Source organism: Schistocerca americana, chromosome 8 (genome assembly GCF_021461395.2).
Source record: "Schistocerca americana isolate TAMUIC-IGC-003095 chromosome 8, iqSchAmer2.1, whole genome shotgun sequence".
NCBI classification, from domain to species: Eukaryota; Metazoa; Arthropoda; class Insecta; order Orthoptera; family Acrididae; genus Schistocerca; species Schistocerca americana.
The window spans coordinates 254967942-254984538 of NC_060126.1; the positions used below are offsets into that span (position 1 = coordinate 254967942).

A 16597-nucleotide genomic window follows, 5' to 3' on the forward strand; every position below is an offset into this window, starting at 1 on the left:
GGCGCTTATTTATCGCAATGGGATGGTACAGCCACTGTGAAAGGATGTTATCTGTATAAATATTGAGCTACACAATTAACAAGCTGAAGAGATGACGAATACTGGTGTGAGTCAGTATCGGAGAGGTTAGTTCTTTAATATCCTCTGTTGGCACTTTTGTTTTCGTGTATTGGCATTTCCAGTATAGAACAGTTATATAAGGACAGCCCTTTTCCTCCTGTGTTTCTTATAGTTCTTCGCTATATATAATACGAGAAAGCTAAGGGCAATATCGATTATACCATTAAATAATCTCAGAGACGTGACAACGTTCTCTAGCGTGAAGCAGTGCTTGCTGTTTCTTCGCAGCAAGCGATGACAGAGAATGCGTTTGAATAATAATGGCGACAGGTTGTCTTTATTGCGGTGAAATTATTTGGTGACCAAAAGAAGAGAGGAAAGAGTCATGTTGAAAATGTGATCGGCTGTGCATCCATGATACTACACGGTTATGAGGTAAAGCTGTCATCAGACCGGATACTGATGTAAACATCGCAGTTGAAGGCATGGTTCTATTGAAGGTGGTGTGGTCTTGGCTTCCTTTGAACTTTGAACTGATTACACAGCCAGTTACGGGTGGACCTACAGATTAACGGGGGCTCCGAACCGACGTGTATATTTGCCTTTTTTTTACATAAAAAACATTGTGAGACGTTAAAGTAGCGATAAATGGCATAAAACGAATTCCTGAGGTGGTTCGAGGACTGAACATTGAACTTTTGGAACTGTGGTATAATACACACTGAGCAAAATTTCTGCAAGAAAACTTTTGTAAAATAAGTATAGGTGCAGAGCGACATGTCATTTTCTTGTCCAGACGAAGGAAACAACCTGGCATTAGTTAGTTCCATGTTAACGGTAAACCTCATGGTGATGAATGGTTCAGCAGTACAATTCCTTTTTCTTATTCTCTTAAAAGTGTGGATATAATTGAAGTGCAGCTACTCAAACAGTTCCAGAGTGGGCTGTAAGTATAATATGACAGCGAAACTTGGTAGATTAATGAATTAATGCGAAATCGGTGGAAAAATTTAATTTCAATTTCGGCCACTAGGCGCAAATCTAGCGCTGTGAATGCAAGAAAGACGTATAGAGATTTTTCCATAAGTAATGGATTATTCAAACGTAGGATTTATATAGCCAACCGGTTGCAGATAACTGTTTGGTACATTTGAGCTAGGTTTCCACCCTACTAAGGGTGTCTTCATCAGAATGAAATTTTGATTTACCGTAAAATTACGGTGCGAGAAAGCAATGGTTAGTATTTAGAGCAGCTACGGTCAAGTCAGAAATAAAATAAAATACGTTTCAGCGTTGTCACGTATGCCTAGCTAGGTAAATTGTACCAAACGGTTATCTGCCACCGATTGACTGTATAATTTTTGTGTTTAAAAATTGTATACAGTTGCTGAGAAACAGCCATGTTTAAAACTGTGTAGTGGATTAGGAAAGGTATGTGAGCAGAAAAGGACAAACAAGTGAGAAAGGTTTAATGTTGACTTTATTGGTAACCGCCGCTTACAAAGTTTAATATGAGCACCAGCGACGTCGACGTGATACTGTACAGCGTCGGATCTGCACATGGCGGCCAAAATTCGAACTAAATTTTTCCAGTGTAAATCGGTTCGGCATTAACGCATTTGCATATCTACCAAGTTTCGCTGTCATACGATAACTGTCCGCAGGTCGTGGTCGTGCGGTAGCGTTCTCGCTTCCCACGCCCGGGTTCCCGGGTTCGATTCCCGGCGGGGTCAGGGATTTTCTCTGCCTCGTGATGACTGGGTGTGGTGTGATGTCCTTAGGTTAGTTAGGTTTAAGTAGTTATAAGTTCTAGGGGACTGATGACCATAGTTGTTAAATCCCATAGTGCTCAGAGCCATTTGAACCATCATACAATAACTACAGCCTACACTGTACCTCCTTGAGTAGCTGCACTTTAATTTTAATAAACTATTAAATGATGATGGTCGAAGAAGAGAGGATATAAAATGTAGACTGGCAATGGCAAGGAAAGCGTTTCTGAAGAAGAGAAATTTGTTAACATCGAGTATAGATTGAAGTGTCAGGAAGTCGTTTCTGAAAGTATTTGTATGGAATGTAGCCATGTATGGAAGTGAAACATGGACGATAAATAGTTTGGACAAGAAGAGAATAGAAGCTTTCGAAATGTGGTGCTACAGAAGAATGCTGAAGATTAGATGGGTAGATCACATAACTAATGAGGAGGTATTGAATAGGATTGGGGAGAAGAGAAGTTTGTGGCACAACTTGATTAGAAGAAGGGATCGGTTGGTAGGACATGTTCTGAGGCATCAACGGATCACATATTTATCATTGGAGGGCAGCGTGGAGGGTAAAAATCGTAGAGGGAGACCAAGAGATGAAAACACTAAGCAGATCCAGAAGGATGTAGGTTGCAGTTAATACTGGGAGATGAAGAAGCTTGCACAGGATAGAGTAGCATGGAGAGCTGCATCAAACCAGTCTCAGGACTGAAGACCACAATAACATCAATTAAATATATTGACCTTTCAAAGATTTGTAATTAACTAATTTAGTCTATTCAAGAATTACTCCGTGTTACAGAAGGATTTGTTAAGGGGAAATAATTTAGATCTGCATTTAGAAAACTTCTGCTGTCTGATATTTTATGTCAGTGGGCAAGCAATCAAACGGTTTATAACTGACTTTCTGTGCGAAAGTTAAATTCACTAGAGGGAAATGCACATCATCTTTCTTTCTAATATTGTGTCGGTGAATACCTCTATTACTCTCAAATTCCAACAGATTGTTACGACTTACGAGTGAGTAAGTGTACTGTGGGGCTATGGTTAACATTTCCAATTGTTTAAACAGTTGGGCGCCTCGTACTTTCTTTGGTGCATACAATTATTTTTGCATAAGAGAGGTGTGACCCAGAATATTATCCTACAGGACATCAGTGAACAAATATTTGCAAAGCATGTTAACTTACTGATTTCTATGTCCTGAAAAGTCGACAATTATTCTTATGCCAAAAATATCTGAACCTAAGCAGGCCGTTTATACGGTTTTTGCAATTTAAGTTTTCATTAGTATGAACACCCTAGAGGTTATAGCTCTCTAACCTGTTTATTAGTTTTTTTAATGAATAATATCCATAGTACGTGGAGTATTTTCAACTAGACATAACTGTATTCTGTAGTCTACAAACGATCTGTATAAATGCGCTACGCTGCTGCCCTCTCAAAACAGCCAGCATTACAAGAATAATGCAATGTCTGCCGTACACTCTAAGAAAAGTAATGGTACTATGTAAACATTTTATTTCGCCATTGAAATGAAATGATGTATGGCATCGTTGGCCGGGAGGCCCCGATTCGGGGAAGTTCGGCCACCAAGTGCATGTCTTATTTCATTCGACGCTACATTGGGCGACTTGCGATCCGGTGATGAGGATGAAATGATGATGTGGACAACACAACATCCAGTCCCCGAGCGGAGAAAATCTCCAACCCTGCAGGGAATCGAACGCGGGCCCCGCTTGCATGGGAGGCGAGCACGTTACCACCCAGCTAAGCAGGCGGACACACGTCGCCACTGTAATGCCATTTTAAGAGGTGCGGAATTAGACGAGTGCTCATGTTCACTGGGAGGACGGAATGGCCAGTCTGGACTTTCAAAGCAAACAGAAGCATAAGAGTTTGGCATTGGTCTACCAGTATAAAATGTGTTTTCACGCATGGCACGATGAATCATGAATAAGCATGTGTTAAAGAATGTGCCAGCATAAAAAATATCTTATGGGCTAAGAACTGAGAACTTTCAATGGGCAACTGGTATCTCGACAAAAATTCTTAGAATTAATGTTTTAGGGTATTTTGTAGTTATATTATCACTATAATACCATACTCTTACATAACGTTAATTCGTTTCATTATATTGCACTTACATTAAATTAAATGTACATCTTTGACTTCTTTCCATACGAGAGAGAGACAGCTCTCTGGGATATCCATAGAATGCGACAGGTGTAGTTGTAAAGTAATTGTAATCATTACGACAGAACCGAGCGAGGTGGCGCAGTGGTTAGCACACTGGACTTGCATTCGGGAGGACGACGGTTCAATACCGCGTCCGGCCATCCTGATTTAGGTTTTCCGTGATTTCCCTAAATCACTCCAGGCAAATGCCGGGATGGTTCCTCTGAAAGGTCACGGCCGACTTCCTTCCCCGTTCTTCCCTGATCCGACGAGACCGATGACCTCGCAGTTTGGTCTCTTCCCACAAACAACCCAACCCAACGTTACGACGGTATGTAATATTGTCACAGAAGAAGCTTACTATCACGGAGGCCGCAGTTTGCCGGCACGGTAGCTCGGCGAGTTCGGACAGAGGGTTAGATGACCTCTGTAATAAAAAAACTGAGTTGATCGATCAACAATGAACTTAAACTGGTGTCTGACGACGTCCGCCCCGAGCGGATGCAAGGAACAAAATGAACTTTCTGAAAAATAAAAAAAATAAAAAAACGTGTTCGGTCAGAGGGTTAGCTGCCCTCTGTATTAAGAAAACTGCGTTAACTGATCAACAACGAACTTAAACGGATGTCTTACGACGTCCGGCCCGAGCAGATGCAACGAACAAAAGGGAACAAAATGAAATTTAAAAAAAAAATGTGATGTAGTGGTAATGATACTAGACTGTTGAATGGAGGGTCGTGAGTTCAAAACTCACCTGAACTGTAAAATTTTAATTTCTATATTCGGTTCGAGTACATTCTAGAAGTATCCACAAACGTCAGGAATCATTGTACTGGAATTGTCTGTAACTATATATATACTGTATGTATTCTGGCCGCAGGCAGTTCGCTCCGCGCTCTTGTATGTGCAAGTGCTGAATAAACCTTCGTTAAGTGAAGTTAGTGTTCATCATTCATCTAGTTACACCTTATTCTACGTGACAATATTAGTCAAACAATTGTGCTACCCAGCGTTTAACTGTTTTTCCTTCAGCTGTGCGTTCAATACACAAATTTTAGCAAGAAAATTTTAATAACGCTCTCCGACAGCCAGTGCATCTCAACAATTGAAATCCTGTAGCGCTAAATTTAAATTTCGATAATACCACGACTTTCCCTTACAAGATTTCGTTAAAAAGGAGGTAAATCGTACTGCTGTGACAACTGTAGGTGAAAAGTAAGAAATCATTGTAGGTGATTACTGGATGCGAGCAATGAAATTTAAGCTACCGTTAAATCAGAAGTCTTGCACCTAAATGAGAATTCTCCATTATCACTCGCGGCCGAATTGAGAAGAAGGCATTTCCACGGTCACAGCTGACGGGCATGTTAATATAGCCACAACAAGTAGTTGCGCCGATACAGCCAGCATGATGTCAGGAGTAGTACACAGGATGAAGAACGTTCTAATTTTTTTTTTTTTTACTTGTAATAGCAACTTGTGTGACATTTTACCTGAGTGCCAACTAACACCGCTCCATTTGTAACAAATATCGGAGCACACCCTACTTACAAACCTGTTTATCTCTTTCTCAGGCTAAATGCAACTCCAACCGCGACCAGAGTTTCCTTTGTCCGATGGTAAAGCTGACATTTCAGCCACCATAAACAATGGTTGAAGTAAACTGTACTGTCTAGCAAAATTTGTGCATGGATGCATTGTGGTGTGTTATGGGTCAGTTTGAGGTGCAGTATACACAGGGCTCTCCGCAATCGACAATATTACGAGTTATACGACATTATCACTAAATCTATCTATTTTTTACACTAATTACAAGGGTGAGTCAAATGAAAACCTTAAATTTGTAATAAGAACTAGAAATTTCGCGCCATTATCCTGTAAGTTGGTAAGCGTGCTACAAACAGCGTGCAGAATAGCTTGTAGGTGGCAGCATAGTCCGGCTGCACACATACCGTCGCAGTATCAGTGTAAAGATGGCCGCCTCACTTGCGACTTGCACCAGGGAAGAACAGCGTTCTGTTACTCGGTTTTTGCGTAGTGAAGGTGTGAAACCAATTGAAATTCATCGACGAATGAAGGTTCAGTACGGCGATGCATGTTTGTCACAGCAGCAAGTCTACGAATGGAGTAGGAAGTTCGCAAAAGGTGTGATTTCATGGCCGGCCGCAGTGGCCGAGCGGGTCTAGGCGCTTTAGTCTGGAACCGCGCGACCGCTATGGTCGCAGGTTCGAATCCTGCCTCGGACATAGATGTGTGTGAAGTCCTTAGGTTAGTTAAGTTTAAGTAGTTCTAAGTTCTAGGGGACTGATGCCCTCAGATGTTAAGTCCCATAGTACTGAGAGCCATTTGAACCACTTGTGACTTCAGTGGAAGATGCTCCTCGTCCAGGTCAGGCACAACGAGTTGTGACTCCACAGAACATTGCAGCAGTTGAAGCCATAGTGAAGGAAAACTGCCGAGTGACACTGAATGACATTACAGCATGTTTACAGATTAGTCATGGGTCAGCGCACCACATTGTGCATGATGTGCTCCAGTTTCACAAAGTGTCTTTAAGATGGGTGCCACAGCAGCTGACTCCTGAAATGAAAGAACGACGTGTTGATGCTTGTGAAGAACTTCGTCGGCGCTTTGAACGAGAAGATGATGGCTTCCTTGCAAAAACTGTTACTAGGGACGAAACCTGGGTTCACTTCCACCAACCGGAAACGAAGAGAGCGAGCAAGGAATGGCGCCATTCCTCATCACCAAAACCAAAGAAGTTTCGAACAGAACCATCAGCAGGGAAGGTTATGCTGACACTCTTTTGGGACGAAAAAGGCGTCATTTTGGAGCATTACATGCCTAGAGGTACCACTGTCACCAGTGCATCATACACATATCTCCTAAAAAATCATCTGCGGCCTGCAATCAAATCAAAGCGACGTGGGTTGCTGTCAGCAGGTGTCCTTTTGCAACATGACAATGCAAGGCCCCACACTGCCCGTACAACAGTTGCAACTATCACAGACCTGCATTTTGAGTGTCTTCCTCATCCACCATACTCACCAGACCTTGCCCCAAGTGATTTCCATATGTTTGGACCACTCAGAGACGCAGTGGGAGGAAAGAAGTTCCGTTCTGATGAAGAGGTATGCCACGCGGTGCATGAGTGGTCGCGCGGACTACCAAAAGAATTTTTTGCTAAAGGAATGTATGCACTTTGTAAGCGCTGGAGGATTTGCATTGAGCGTGGGGGAGATTATGTTGAAAAGTGATACAGCTTTGTACCACTTCTGTACAATAAATAATAGTTAAAAAATATTTAAGGTTTTCATTTGACTCACCCTCGTAGCAGCTTGTACAGTCTTCTTCTGAAAAGTATATCACGAAAAACAATGTTGCTCTCACCGCGAGGTACCCACTTCGCTCGGCTTATCTATGCATGCTGCCCCCAATCCGTCAACAGTCTCTCTAAATCTATTCAAAACAGAAAAAAAGAAAGAAAATTACGAGTGCGATCACTGCTCGGCATTATAAAACTCATAGGGCTTGACTGTGGAAATGCTGGTACAATTACTTTTTCACCTCAAGCGTTTCAGTAGCACTTTACCGACGATAGATATCAGTTTAGTATAAATTCAGCATCTATCACACTCACAGGTATTTGCTGTATCCTTCTCGGTCTGCTGGGTTGTCACTTACGCCTCACGCGTCTCCACTGTCAGTGACGTGGCAGGCTGGGAGCTGTTGCCTGTGGCTTGGGCGTGCGTCCACCGTATTGATCTACTGTATTTATAAACGCTTCCTCGTACTAAGGTTGGAACTACATTACTTTTACACTCTTATGGAGGGTGTGCGTTGCTTTCAATCACTTACTTCTTTCACTACCACATATTTCCTGTTACGGCTTCTGCCTCTTGCTGACGGTGTTGGTCTTCCAATATTTTCCACGGTCACTCAATGGCCATCTATGGCTATATAAACAAAGTATCCTCCGGCATTGTTAAAAGTTGATCTTTATTCCAAATAATAAACACTTACATGTTTGCAAAGTCGAAACAAGAATGCAAGGGAGCTTCTAGCTGCTCCGTGTAGCGTTTCATTGTACTATCCATGTTCCTGTTTTCTACGGCCAAATGATGCCTGTTGCTGGATCAGCTGTGAATGGTAACGTGACTATGTTCTGAATATGTGGCACTGATATAACATTGTGTAGGCAAAATCTTATGTATTTGACACCCGGGGAAAAATACAACAATTTTAAGTTGGTTATCGCTGATCTTTGGCAGCAACATTATACTGTCGTTTTGTCAGCTCTGCTTCAGCTATAATCTGTGAATGCATGTACCACATAAAAAATCGGTCTTTTGTACTCCTGTTTCATTCTGTCGTAAAAGTACAGTCAGTCTTGCATGTCTGGCCGTTCAAATTTAGCTACTCGTCTATTCTGGAACCTAGTTGACCAGATAACTTTTGGTATTTTCTTTCGCATTCCTTAATTCTATCGCTGTTAAGTTCCACAGTTGCGACTACCATATACTGTTCGTAGTACCTGAGAAATACTTTGATCACAGTCTATTTGTGAAGCACGACCATAAAACACTTTAATTGTTTTCCATTCGTTTTTTACTCCCTCAGAAATATAATCGAGTCCCACACGCCACTGTGTGACGCATCCTAACGTCTCACTTTATACACTGTTTTATAATGTTCCGTATCTTGGAACCTTAAAAGACAAAAATAGTATGACTTTTCAAACCAGATACGTTAATGCGTGTGATACTATATCTCTACATGAAACGCAGGAATTAAAATAACAAACGTGTAAGAATGCATTGTAAATGTGAATAATTTAGTCTGTCATTTGTCTATCAAGAATATCCACTAAACCTCTTTCTGTAAATTCCATATTTATCGAATATAGGTACCTCGAGACATCTGCGTTCACCAGTACTGCATGTCTACACTGTGTAAAGGATGAAATTACTTGTTAGTGAAGCGATTATTTCGGATTTTGTTTGCTGCGCCTTAATAAAGAAATAGGAGTCCGTATATCTATGCCAGTACTGAGAACATGTGGAGGTTGTGTTACTTTTAAATACACTATGTGAACAAAAGTATCCGGACACCCCAAGACCACACGTTTTTCATCTTAGCTGCATTGTACTACCATCTCCTGCCACGTACTCCATATCACCGACCTCAGTTGTCATCAGACATCGTGAGAGAGCAGAATGGGGCGCTCCGTGGAGCTCACGGACTTCGAACGTGGTCGGGTGACTGGGTGTCACTTGTGTCATACGTCAGTACGCGAGATTTCAACACTCCTAAACATCCCTAGGTTCATCCCCCAAGAAACCTTCCAGCACCTGAATAAACGTATGCTTGCGAGAGTGGAAGCTGTCATCGAGGGTAAGGGTGGGCTAACACCATACTAAATTCCAGTATTACGGTTGGAGGGCGCCACAAACTTGTAAGTCATTTTCAGCCAGGTGTCCCGATACTTTTGATCACACAGCGTAAATTCTACCATGATATGCATTTACGTCAGTTATAGACTCACGTAGAATTGCAAGGATAATGGAGCAGGATTTGACTAACCCGGCATGTTTCACACATCACTGTAACTGACGCTGACAAAAGTCGTTACGTACGAAATATGGTATCAAGGAAAGGTACTACACATTAGTTAAACGTACCTCACATGATGCGATTATATATATTTTTTCTGTCAATTATTATTAGTTCAGAACCACAAATAATGTCATTGACAATCGTTATAGGACACTCGGCCACAAAGAATGTATGACATTACGTTACAATTTGTTGTACAGTGGATGTCTGCAACACGAAGCAGAATTAATATCGATTTCTTTAATACATTGGTTTATAATGAGTCTCCTACTCAAGCTCAACTAGAATTCCCCCCAGAATGTTCTCCCATTTAGTTCAGGGAGTCAGCCCCCTCATTCACTGTACAGAAAACGCCATGCTAACTTTCTTAAATCATTGTTATAACATCTCTGGATGTGTTCTACCGTGCAGCTTGGTTCAAATGGCTCTGAGCACTGTGGGACTTAACATCTGAGGTCATCAGTCCCCTAGAACTAAGAACTACTTAAATCTAACTATCCTAAGGACATCACACACATCTATGCCCGATGCATGATGCGAACCTGCGATCGTAGCGGTCGCACGGTTCCAGACTGAAGCGCCTAGAACCGCTCGGCCACATCTACCGTGTAGCATAAGCTTAAATAACATATGAAGGAAGCGAGAGGTTGTTAACAAAGTCACAGCTTCTCTATCCTCAATTCAACCATATTTCTAGATAGTTATGAAATAAAGTTCAGTGGGATATGGGGATCACAGCTTCTGTATCTTCAATTCAAACATATACGCAGTTACATATGAAATAAATTGTACTGGAATGCGGGAACAGTAAAGTGAAAAGTCCCAGTGTTCGTTTCAGCAGTTGTCTCTCCACTGCAAGAGAGAACTTGGTAACCAAAGATCAGAATTTATAAAGAGTTTAACGCGACAGAGAGCAACACAATGATGTAATCATAATCCAAGACAACACGATTGAAATTCTTCTTTGAAATGCACTGACAGGACAATTAAATCTATCCTAACAGTGGCCGGTTATGATGTTGTAACTCCGCATAAATGTCAGACGTCTACAGCAACGGACCAGTCCCACACATTATGGTTATAGTGTAGTTTAAAATATGCATGACGAAACGCAGCAACAGATTTTAGAATGGACACAGTCTCCCCCACAAAAACGTTTATATTTATCGTAGCTGTTTTCGGTCAGTTTTTGACCATCCTCTGACCCTCATACCAGTCAAAAACTGATCTAAACCGGTTACCATATAAATAAATGCTTTTGCAGTCGAGACTGTTTGTGTCAGTTTTTTAAGTACTTCTAGCTAGACCGCTGTTTCTCCACGGGAAATGTTCTCAAAAATTACTAGGAACAGATTTATAAATTTTTTTGTTGTAGTACAGTGTAATTTAGAATGAGGATCGTACGGAGTATTCTCTATTATGTATGCGAAAGTCCGTTAAGTCCATGAAGAATGCTACGGAAAACGTGACAAATGATGATACGAATGATCTACATCTATATCCACATGCTTATCGGTAAGCCATGTTATGGGGCATGAGGGAGACTATTAGTCATTTCCTCTCGTGTTCCACCTACAGTTAAACCAAAGGAAAAACGACTGTCTCTAAGCATCCGTATGAGCCCTAATTTTTCTTTTCTTGGTGGTCCTTACGCGAAAGTTACATTCGTGGCTGTAGATCGTTCTGCTGTCAGTTTCAAATGCCGATTCTTTAAATTTTCTCAACAGTGTTCCTCGTCTTGCCTCGAGGCATTGCCATTGGAGTTCATGAAGCATCCCTCTAATCCTCGCGTGTTGATCGAACCTACCGGTAACAAATGTAGCAGCCCGCCTCTGGTTTGCTTCAATGTCTTCCTTTAGTTAGACCTGGTGGGGATCCCAAACACTCGAGCAGTTCTCATGAATGGGTTGTTCTAGTGTTCTTTATGCGGTCTCCTTTACAGATGAGGTACACTTCCCTGAATTCTCCCAATACACCGAAGATTACCATTCACTTACATAAGTACGGTCCTTACGAACTCTTTCCATTTCATAACGCTTTGAAACGTTAGGCCTAGATATTTAATCGGCGAGACTGTGCCACGCAGCACACTACCAATGCTGTATTCGAACATTACGGGATTGTATTTTTTTTTTTTTTTTTTTTAAAAAAAAAGAATGATTCAAATGGTTCTAAGCACTATGGGACTTAACATCTGAGGTTATAAGTTCCCTAGACTTAGAACTACTTAAACCTAACTAACCCAAGGACATCACACACATCCATACCTAAGGCAGGATTCGAACCTGCGATCGTAGCAGCAGCGCGGTTTCAGGCTGAAGCGCCTAGAACCGCTCGCTCGGCCACAGCGGCTAGCAATTGTTTTTCCTACTCATCTGGATTAACTTACATTTTACTACATTTAGAGCTAGCTGCCATTCATCACACGGTGTAGAGACTTTGTATAAGTCATCTTGTATCCTCCTACAGTAATTCGACGACGGCATCTTCCCGCACAGCAGAACGTCATCATCAAACAGCCGTAAGTTACTGCTCAATCTGTCCGTCAGATCATTTATGTATATAGATGACAGCAGTGATCCTATGACATTTCCTTGGGGCACTCTTGACGATACCCATGTCTGAGATGCACACTCGCGCGTCGAGGACAACATGCTAGGTTCTGTTGCTTAAGAAGTCTTCGAGCCGCTCACCTATGTGGGAACCTACTCCGTGATCGTACCTTGGTTAACATCCTACAATGGGCCAACGTATCAAACTCTTTTAGGAGATCAAGGAATGTGGAAGATGTCCAGAACTCTGCTCCAAACTCTGCTGTCTGTGATTTTGCAGGTTCATCTTTTACCATTCTTATATACAGGAGTCACCTGCTGTTTTTTTCCAGTCGTTTGGGTCTCCCCGCTTTGTGATAGATGCAAGCTAAGTAAGGAGGCAGTGCGGTAGATTACTCTTTGTAAAACGGATCTGGGATTCCACGCGGACCTGGCGACTTTTATGTTTTTAGCTCTTTCAGATGCTTCCCTACGCTGGTATGAGACAGCGCGCTATTATTGCCAGACGACAGCTGGTGGGATCAGCTGGCGGCGCTCGGATGCTCAGGTGCGAGGCCACTTTCCGGACCGGTTCGGCGGGATCTACAGAGGCGCACGTGACACGCATCCAGGGGAGGTACCCGACCTAGCCGCTGCAGCGGCGAGCGGCCGAAGGGGTAAATACGACGAGTAATTGTAATGTTTTGAGTATCACCTCTTGTTCGTTCTCAGGTGCATGTCCTTGGTACCTCTACACATCGAAATCACCGCGCCACAGTACGGTAGCACGCCGCTAGAGGATCCAAAACAAAATCGAACAGTCCGTTGATGGAGTCTGCAGCGGTAATTTGTTTCCTGCATTTAGAGCGGAGAAAAGGAGCGACAATTCATGCTAAGTTGATGTAAATGTATAGCAACAATGCACTATCGTATGACAGAGTCATTATGCGCGGTAGACACTTCCAGGGTGGTCAAAGAAATATTAATGATGAAGAACGAAGAGGCAGACCATCTCTCGGTGAAGAGATATAATATTTCGTGAGTCTCACTGCCCTTTTTTTAACTTAATTTGTGCTTGATTTTATTCTGAGAAGCTCAGCAATGTGTGTAAATACCGTAAATGTAAATTTGATTCAAAAAGTACTTGAAATGAAGTGAAGCGTAGCTGGACAGCAAGAATGTCCTTAGCGCGCCATCCCCGCAACGATAGTAGTTGTGAATCTTTGAGTATGGACTCAAAGAAAAAAAAATTGATTTATTAAAAAAAAGGGGACTGTTACTCTGTATCTTGCGGAAAGAGGAAGTGTTGCTAGACCGTCGCTCAGACCGTATTGTTACATTTAACAAAAATTGCTATTTTATTGATAAAACCGAGTAAAGTATGCGTAAGAGTTGCCAAACATTTATGTATACAAATTTATTGGAGGTGAAGAATAGAAACATCTTCTATTTGCAAAAGGAAGTGAACTTCATTGTCGACTCCGGCTATCAATCGACAGAATTGTAAGTGTACAAAGTTCGCTAAAATACAGGAAAGGAAATGCATTCTCTATAGTTTTCATTCAATACGTAACAACCTCTCATTATTTTTGGATTATGTTCTTGTATAATAGTATGGTGCCAAACTCCACTGACCAATTCTGATGCATCAGGACGTGTAGTTTGAAGGAAGTTTGTGTGCCAAGCAATCTCCTTTTCTCACGAAAAGCAGACTGCTGTTTGTGACGTAATAAATAAAACTTTATGGCCACTTCACGCAGGCACGAGTGCACTTGAGCTGAACACGGCTTTAAGAAGTGAAACAGCTGCACTGCGCTTCAGCTGATCATGGTTGTGTATTGTGTGCAGATTTGCAAGAATGTCTGAAACAAAAAATGTATTGTCCGCTACGGAAACAGTGGACGATATTCCGCTGCTTTAACAGATGTCTTGTTTGGCAGGATGGAGGCTCTAAGCCCCACCCGGAGATCCTGATGTACGTGTTTAATGGTTTCCATAAATCATGTCAGGTCGGCTGATGGAAGACAGCGAAGCAATTCAGAGGCAGGCTGCTAGATTTGTTACCGGTAGGTTCGAGCAACACGTAAGTGTTACGGAGATGCTTTGGGTACTCAAATGGGAATCTCTGGAGAGAAGGCGATGTTCTTTTCGAGAAACACTATTGACAAAATTTAGAGAACCGGCATTTAAAGCTGACTGCCACACGATTCTACCGCCGCCAACATACATTGCGCGTAAGGACCACAAAGATAAGATTCGAAAAATTAAGGCTCATACAGAGGCATATAGACAGTCCTTTTTCCCTGGTTCTGTTTGCGAGTGGAACAGGAAAGGAAATGACTAGTAGCGGTACAGGGTACCCTCCGCCACACACCGTACAGTGGCTTGCAGAGTATCGATGTAGATGTAAAAGACCTCGGCTGTAAACAATGGTAAGGGACAGCTGATGGGAAACATTGCTGCTGTAGCAAAAACTGGTACACGGCGCGCCTGATTCATATTAGCTCATTCAGCGGCGTCGCCTTTTGAAAACCCATGTGTGTGCTGTAAGTCACAATTCACAAATGTTGAAAACTAACACTCCTTAAAATCCAGTAGCAGGTACTTTTGAAAGAACAGCACTTGATAAAGGTATACGAAGTCTCGTTTATTAGGTCACTTTTCCTCACTAATTAATTTATACAAAAGTAATTCACAGTCCAGATATAATTGTTTCATTTTTTTTAAATCTTTGTGTAATGTCTGATTTTCACTCACAAAGAACGTTTTAGAACGAATAGTGAATCGTTTGTTAAAAATGTTCACCACAATGTCAAGGTTCGAGTTTTTTATGGACATGCGCAATAGCATCCGCATTCAATTTCTCTCTGAATATGGGCTTGTGCAGATAAGATTTTAATCTTCTAAGTGCAGAGAAAGAATGTTCTGCTGTAGATTTAGAAACTAATGTAGTTAAAGCGATCTTTATCGATTTCATAACCTCAGGAATCAATTCGCCGACGTGTATGTTTGAGGAACAGAAGCGCACTAAGTCTTCACTACTTTGAGAAAAATACACACATCATAAAAAGTTTTGAATCATCCCTGTTCCCAAAACTCCTGAAGACAGAAGTTGACTGTGGATATTGTATCACAGACGCAGCCCCTTTCACTGTTCAGAGATGTCACCAAACCGGCCCATAGATGTAAACAACCATGCATGAACAGCGCCTATTAGCCGGAGTGGGTCCGACAGCCGATCAGTTCCAGTCATTCCACCAGGAAGGAGGTACACGGCTCGTGTTGTCAGTAGTTCAACCATGCCTAGACGGTCAATACCACGATTCTATCGCGTCCGCATTTTTACTTTGTGGGCTCTCGACAAGGGAAGTGTCCAGGCGTCTCAGATTGAAGCAAAGCGATGTAGTTCGGGCATAGAGGAGATACAGAGAGACGGCAGGAACTGTCGGTGACATGCCTCGCTCAGGCCGCCCAATGGCTACTACTGCAGTGAATGACCGCTACCTACGGATTATGGCTCGGAGGAATCCTGTCAGCAACGCCACCGTGTTGACTAATGCTTTTGGTGCAGCCACAGGACGACGTGTGACGACTCAAACTGTGCGAAATAGGCTGCATGAAGTTCAACTTCACTCTCGACGTCCATGGCGAGGTCCACCTTTTCAACCACGACACCATGGAGCGCGGTAGATGGGCCCAACAACGTGCCAAATGGACGGCTCAGGAATGGCATCAAGTTCTCTTCACCGATGAGTGTCGCGGTACGGTATGTGAATGCCATCCTCCGACCGATAGTGCAGCCATATCGCAGCATATTGGAGAGACATTCGTTTTCATGGACGACAATTCGCGCCACCATCATGCACATCTTGTGAATGACTTCCTTCAGGATAACGACATCGCTCGACTAGAGTGGCCAGCATGTTCTCCAGACATGAACCATATCGAACATGCCTGGGATAGATTGAAAAGGGCTGTTTATGGACGACGCGACCTACCAACCACTCTGAGGGATCTACTTCGAATCACTGTTGAGGAGTGGGGCAATCTTGACCAACAGTGCCTTGATGAACCTGTGGATGGTGTGCCACGACGAATACAGGCGTGGATTAAAGCAAGAGGATGTGCTACTGGGTATTAGAGGTACCGGTGTGTACAGCAATCTGGACCACCTCCTCCGAAGGTCTCGCTTTATGGTCGCACAGCATGCAATGTGTGATTTTCATGAGCAATTTAAAGGGCGGAAATGATTTTTATGTTGATCTCTATTGCAATTTTTTGTACAGGTTCTGGAACTCTCGGAACCACGGTGATGAAACACTTTTTTATATGTGTAACATCATATTTCTGTGCAAAGTTATACTTCCAGGGTCAAAGTCATCGTCATAAAAGTCATTTACGTAACTCCAGTCTGTAGTTTTCGAAAGAAGCAATGTTTCTACGAGGTGT

The 16597-nt window shown here is 42.4% G+C and overlaps 1 protein-coding gene across 2 annotated transcripts in view; it reads right to left on the reverse strand.

Moving 5' to 3' along the window:
* The window catches only part of LOC124544812 (alpha-tocopherol transfer protein-like), a 138763-nt gene that overhangs the window by 80629 nt on the left and 41537 nt on the right, over nucleotides 1–16597 (reverse strand). The window contains exon 2 of one of the 2 annotated variants that reach the window (XM_047123503.1): nucleotides 7328–7460. The exons of the other annotated variant lie outside the window; for it this stretch is intronic. The gene's annotated coding sequence lies outside the window, so the exon portion shown is untranslated. The remainder of the gene's footprint in view (nucleotides 1–7327; nucleotides 7461–16597) is intronic. 2 annotated transcript variants of the gene reach the window in all.